The sequence below is a fragment of the Lepus europaeus genome, chromosome 11 (assembly GCF_033115175.1).
Source record: "Lepus europaeus isolate LE1 chromosome 11, mLepTim1.pri, whole genome shotgun sequence".
NCBI classification, from domain to species: domain Eukaryota; kingdom Metazoa; phylum Chordata; class Mammalia; order Lagomorpha; family Leporidae; genus Lepus; species Lepus europaeus.
The window spans coordinates 110276803-110283621 of record NC_084837.1 but is presented as its reverse complement, the minus strand read 5'-3'; positions in this window follow the sequence as shown (position 1 = coordinate 110283621).

Genomic DNA, 6819 nt, shown 5'->3' with positions numbered 1-6819 from the left:
GTGCATCGGCAGGGAGTTGGATCAGAAATGGAGCAGCCAGGACTCGAACTGGAGCCCATATGGGATGCTGGTATTGGAGGCGGTGGCTTTACCCAGCATGCCACAATGCTGGTCGTTTTTTTGGTTTTAGAATGCCTGAGTTTTCTTGGCCCTAATAGATGCATTTTTAGTAAGTAATGGTTGTAATCATGTTTAAAAGTCTGTGAATACATCTTAATTTGGCAGCAGACAATTTCCTTTAAGAGCAGCCACTGACTCTGATGTTAGAACCTTTTAAAAATACTTTGATGGAAGGCCACAGAAGCGACAGGGAGCTCCCCAGCTGTCCTCAGAGGTGGCTTCCTCGAGGGGCATGGATTGCAAATGTCTGTGAGCCTTGTCCAGCCCAGGGGACGGACTGTCGCTTCTATGTGCTCGGCATGGTGTGTGTTTATTTTTTGGCTGTTGCTAGCACTGAAAGTTTCCCTTTTGTTCTGATTAGGGAACGTTTGGTTAGAGAGCAGGCAGGCTGGTGGCAGTGAGAAGCCATTTCTTGCAGGGCTGTTTGGGAGGGCGCTCTTAGAATCCTGGAATGCCCTCTATGGAGCTGGCGTTGTGGCACAGTGTGGTAAACTGCTGTCTGTGACACCGGCACCCCGTAGGAGCACTGGTTCGAGCCCCGGCTGCTCCACTTCCTATCCTGCTGCCTGCTAGTGCACCTGAGAAAACACCAGAAGATGGCCAAGTGCTTGAGCCCCTGTACCCATGTGGGAGACTGGAGGAAGCTCCTGGCCCCTGGCTTTGGCCTGGCCCAGCCGGGGCCATTGCAGCCATTTAGGGAGTGAACCAGCAGGTGGAAGACCTCTGTCTCTCACTCCCCCTGGGACTCCGCCTTTCAAATTAAAAATAAACATGAAACATTTAAGTACCCTTTGAGTTTAGTTAGGTCATTTTGTGAGAAATGCAAACTTCAAACAGACAGCCGCTTGAACAAGATAGAAGCATGTTTTTTCTCTGTGGTTCTCGAAGTCCAGGCTCCGCCTGCTGTTCCAGCCGCGATGTGCATCCCGTGTGCCCTGTTGACTCTGGGTGGCTGCTTCACAGTGCTCAGGGAAACGCCCTGCCCGACTGAAAATATAAAGTTAGCACTGTGGGGGGTCCAGTGAGAGCCTGAGGGGGAGGTCAGGGGAGGCTTCCTGGAGGCGGCGGTGCCTGGGCTGACAGCGGGGACGTGTGTTAGAGGTGACCAGGAGGAGGAGGCAGGGCAGAGGCTCTCCGCGGGCAGGAGTGTGAACCACAAGGACAGAGGGGGCAGCATGTCCAGGGGCACCTGGAGACCCACGGCTGAAGCTGTGTCTTAGGTCCCCGTGGCTCCTGTGCTGGCTTCTTGCCTGGCTGCACACTGGCAAGGCAGGGGGTGTGCCGAGCAGCCAGGCCTCCCCCACAGCCATGCAAGCTCCGTGGTAGGGACGACAAGCAGTCGGCACTGGTCCTCCCCCACGCCTGTGCCAGGGTGCTTGTTGTCTATGGCGTGGTGCACATCCTACCAGAACCTTCCCTGTGGCCCACATGGCTGACCTCCACTGGGCCAGAGCAGAGCAGCACACCCAGGCCAGGGCAGGCCCAGGGCGGGAGGAGAGAGCTGTCCCTGCGGGGGTCTCACAGTGTCTGGGAGACCCCCGCCCTCGGGCCGCCTTGCCCATTGGGGAGATCGTAGTGGGGAGAGTTGTGGAAATGAAAGCAGAGAAAACCGTCTTTCCAGGCACTGGTATTTATATCTCAGCAATTAGAGCGCCGGGGATAATGAGCAAAGCAGGAATTGAATATGAGGAAGAAGTGTGAAGCCACGAAGCGGTTTCAGAAGGGCAGGTGCAGGCGCTTTGAAGAGCAGCCTTGAAATGAGCGTGTGCATGTGTGTGTGTGCATGTGTGTCTGCGTGTCTATGCATGTGTATGTGTGTATGCATGTGTGTGTGTGTGTATGGGGGAGAAGGAGAGACAGAAGGCAGCTGAGCCTGGCCTGTGACTCCCTCTCCTGGGAGGGGCTTGCTCGGATGGTGTTGTGTGGAAGACAGGGACAATTCAGCAAAACCGCGGTGTGAAGTGACCAGGGGCAGAGCTGAGGTCACCAGGGCCTGTGCAGGAGCCCTGGTGTGCTTTCCACCCCGCTTGGCACGTGGACCAGGGCCTGGCGTGTCCATCCCAGGGCTAAACCATCCTCTGCCTCTGGTCCTGGAAACCGTTCTGGGAGCATGCTGGGCCCTGGAGTTCCCGGTGCCATCTGTGTCACCAGCTTGACGGTAGCTCAAGCCTTGGCCTCCCTAAGCCTCCCTCCTGACTACTCCAGCTGTGGTTACCGCCCCAAGATGCCAGGGACTTGTCCTGGGGAGACGGGGAAAATCAGATGTGTGCAGTAATTGATGTGGCTGCAAGGTGTCACCATTGTATGGGTTTTTCCACAGCTCTTGGCTGCAGCCACTCCCCGGGGACACTTGCCCAGGGTGAGGGGACATGCCACTGTGATGTCCTAAAGCCACCTGTTCTAGGCCTTCACCTGTCCTCAAACCAGGACAGCTCCAGGATTCCTAAGTCCTGAGGGGCTTCTCAGCCACACCCAGGGTGGGCACCTGGCCCGCACGAACCCTCAGAGCTCGAACTTGGGTCACCTCTTCCAGGGTCTCTCCCTTCCCCTTCTAAGGTTCTTTCCTGCCATGCACCTGTTTCAGGGCCCCCTGTACCCTTGCCAGGATCCAGGGAGAAGCAGTCCTTGTCTGTTTTTAAAAGTTTATTTACTTAGAGACGGTGAGCGGGAGAGCGAGCTATTTTCCCTTCACTTGTTCCCTCCAGAGCCAAGTGGCCACAACATCTGGGCCTGGGCCAGGCTGAAGCCAGGAGCCAGGAGCCCCATCCAGGTCTCCCACGTGGGTGCAGGGCCGAGCCCTCGGGCTGTCCCCACTGCTTTCCCAGGCACCAGGACACCTGCCCTGAGGAGCAGTCATTGATCAACTCCACACGGCAACCCAGCGATCTCCTTCATACCCCACCAGTCTATAAAGAATGACCAGCGAGAGGCTGTCCAGAGAATGACAGCACGTAGCTGGGAGCTGTGCGGTGTGGATGCCCGGGGCTGTGATGCCCTGTGGGCCAGACGAGGCGGACGCATCAGATCCCCAAGACAGTCATCTCTGGCCACAGTGACGGATAACCTGGGTGACGTTAGCCAGAGGTTGAACCACAGGTGCAGGTGTGGGCAGGTGTCCTTGCTGCGGGACCTTAGGCTGTGGCCCTGTATTGTTTTTTAAAGATTGATTTATTTGAAAGGCAGGGGCTGGGAGGAAAGAGAGAGAGGTATCTATTTTTTCTTTTAAGATTTATTTATTTATTTGAAAGTCAGAGTTACACATAGAGAGGTCTTCCATCTGCTGGTTCTCTCCCCAGTTATCTGAGCTGCACCAATCCAAAGCCAGGAGCCAGGGGAACCAGTGCCCATAGAGGATGCTGGCACTGCAGGTGGTGGCTTTACCCGCTACGCCACAGCGCCGACCCCAAGAGAGGTATCTTCTATCTAATGGTTCACTCCCCAAATGGCTACAATGTCTGGGGCTGGGCCAGGCTGAAGCCAGGAGCCTGGAACTCCATCTGGGTCTCCCATGTGGGTGCAGGGACCCAAGCGCTTGGCCCATTTCTGCTGCACACCCCCCCCCCCCAGTGCATTAGTAGGAAGCTGCATTGGAAGGGGAGCAGCTTGGACTTGAACCAGTACTTCATTATGGGATGCCGGTGTCCCAGGCAGCGGCTTAGCCTGCTGCGCCACAGCGCCAGCCCAAACCAGTTGTGGAAGCCCTCCGTCCGTGTCCCCTGGGGTGGCCGTTCCCCACCAGGCCTCCTGGCCCGCACAGCCTCAGGCTAAGGCTAGTGTCTGCTTAGACGGGGGTCCCAGCTGAGCCCCGGAACAGAAGGGGACACTGTCACTGGCAGCACCATGGATCCTAGATTTATTTCCTAGATTCCACACCTAAGCAAGATGGTGCACAATTTGGTCTCTGATCCTATTAAGAGAAATTAGCGGCCGGCGCTGCGGCTCAACAGGCTAATCCTCCACCTGAGGCGCCCGGGTTCTAGTCCCAGTCGGGGCGCCGGATTCTGTCCCAGTTGCCCCTCTTCCAGGCCAGCTCTCTGCTGTGGCCTGGGAGTGCAGTGGAGGGTGGCCCAAGTGCTTGGGCCCTGCGCCCGCATGGGAGACCAGGAGAAGCACCTGGCTTCTGGCTTCAGATCGGTGCAGTGTGCCGGCCGCAGTGGCCATTGGGGGGTAAACCAACAGCAAAGGAAGACCTTTCTCTCTGTCTCTCTCTCACTATCCACTCTGCCTGTCAAAAAAAAAAAAAAAAGATTAGCCCGGCCCAGAGCTCAGAGACCCAGTTGCTGCACCAGCTCTCTCACATGTGGAATGGAGGCAAAATAGAGATGGATCTCGCAGCAGCAGAGGACACGGTGACTCCCTGGGGTTTGGATGGGTGAGGGAGGGAGGAGACCTTAACAAGAGAAAAGGCGTGGGTGTGCAGCCTGCTGGTTAAGCTGCTGGCTAGGACACCCGCATCACACAGCACAGGGCCTGGGTTCGAGTCCCGGCTCTGGCTCCTGACTCCAGCCTCCTGCTCATGCAGACCCTGGCAGGCAGCAGTGAGGGCTTGGTGCCCGGGTTCCTGCCACTCACCTGTGCCTTCCAGGCCCCTGGCTTTGGCCCTGGCCCAGCTCTGGCTGTTGCAGGCATTTGGGGAGTGAACTAGCTGTCGGGAGATCTTCTTTCCCTTTCTGCCTATCAAAAATAAATCGATGCAAAGAGACGAGCAGTGAGGAGGCGTTGGGCAAAGGGTACAAAGTTTCAGTGAGACAGGAAGAATACATTTAGTGATCTATTGCTCGGCACAGCAACCATGGTTGATATTCAGGTGTTGTATAGTTTAAAGTTGTTCCAAAAGAGGAGATTTTAAATATTATCACCACAAAATTACCTGTATGTGAAGTGGAGAGGCTAATTAGCTTACACACACACACGCACATCACATTACACCTGCTGAATTATCGCTCAACTAAAAATTTAAACTTCATTCTGAGTTCAGAAACTTTTTTTAAAAAGATTTGTATTTGTTTATTTGACAGGTAGAGTTACAGTGAGAGAGAGAGAGAAAGGTCTTCCTTCCATTGGTTCACTCCCCAAATGGCCGCCAAGGCCGGAGCTACGCCGATCTGAAGCCAGGAGCCAGGCGCTTCTCCTGGTCTCCCATGCGGGTGCAGGGCCCAAGTACTTGGGCCATCCTCCACTGCACTCCTGGGCCACAGCAGAGAGCTGGCCTGGAAGAGGGGCAACCAGGACAGAATCTGGCGCCCCGACCGGGACTAGAAGCCGGTGCCCATATGGGATGCTGGCGCTGCAGGTGGAGGATTAACCTAGTGAGCCACTGCACCAGCCCCCTGAGTTCAGAAGCTTAATGAAGGGTCTGCTAGTTGGAAGCAGGCAAACCTTCCATTCAGCTTAAAGAGTTATTTTACTTATAGATGTTTTTCAAAGATTTATTTGAAAGGGAGAGTGACACAGAGAGAGAGGGAGAGAATCTTCCATCTACTGGTTCACTCCCCAGTGGGCTGGGCCAGGCTGAAGCCAGGAGCCTGGAACTCTCTCTGGGTTTCCCAGGTGAGTGGCAGACGCCCAAGCACTTGAGCCATCCTCCGCTGCCGTCTCGGGCGCATCGGCAGGGAGCTGGATCAGAAGCAGAGCGGCCGGGACTGGAACCGGCACTCTGATACGGGATGCTGGTGTCCAAGGCAACAGCTTACACTGCTGCACGGCTTCCTAGAGATTTTTGATTAACATGGAATTCTTGTAGTTGTTAGCAGTCACGGAGGGCAGGGCGGGTGCAGGAGCAAGTTCCGCGGGTTCTTTTCCCTCAGTTCAGTAAAGAAATAAAAAGCCAGGAAACAGTTTGCAAAGAGGCAGAGAAACTTATTTGGACAGAAAAGCATCTGGTCCGAGAGAGAGCAGGCGGGGTGCCCGAACGGGATGCTGTCTTTGAGGAAGGGCCCGGGGTTTTGAAGGCATTCTCTGGGGGCGCCCGTTGGACGGGGGCTTCACGTACTGTATGTTGATGGGCTTGGGACTCATGGAGGTAGCAGGGGGCTCCTGGAGGCAGCCCGACGCTCCCCCTTAGGGCTCAGCCCCATCCTCTGCCGGCTCCGGGCGAAAAGCTGCACCTGCCCTGCAGGCGCCGTCGGAGGCTGTTAGCGGGGGGAGATGCCGGCTTTCCAGCCACGGCTGGCGGCCTGCTTATGAACATCCTGCCTGGTCTGAGGGGCCTGCAGGCCCCCAGCCCCACAGGCGGCTCAGGGCGCAGTATTGCAGCGCACACACACTGTGCCAGCTTTTCCGATTCCTTCTCCAGATTCCTAGCTTCCAGTTCCTAATGTGACACAGCCCACACCTCTGAGAGCCACTGTCTGCCCCATGTGTGTTTAGCAATTTATCCACGTTTTTCATATGGGAATGTTTTTGGCGGTCACTCTTCTTTTTTTTTTAATTATTTTATTTATTTGAAAGACAGAGCTACAGAGGGAGGTAGAGACACACACACACACACACACAGAGAGAGAGAGAGAGAGGTCCTCCATCCACTGGTTCCCAAATGGCTGCAGTGACCAAAGCTGACTGACCCGAAGCCAGGAGCCAGGAGCTTCTTCCAGGTCTCCCACATGGGTGCAGGGGCTCGAGCACTTGGACCATCTTCCACTGCTTCCCCAGGCGCATTAGCAGGGAGCTGGATCGGAAGTGGAGCGGCTGGGACTCGAA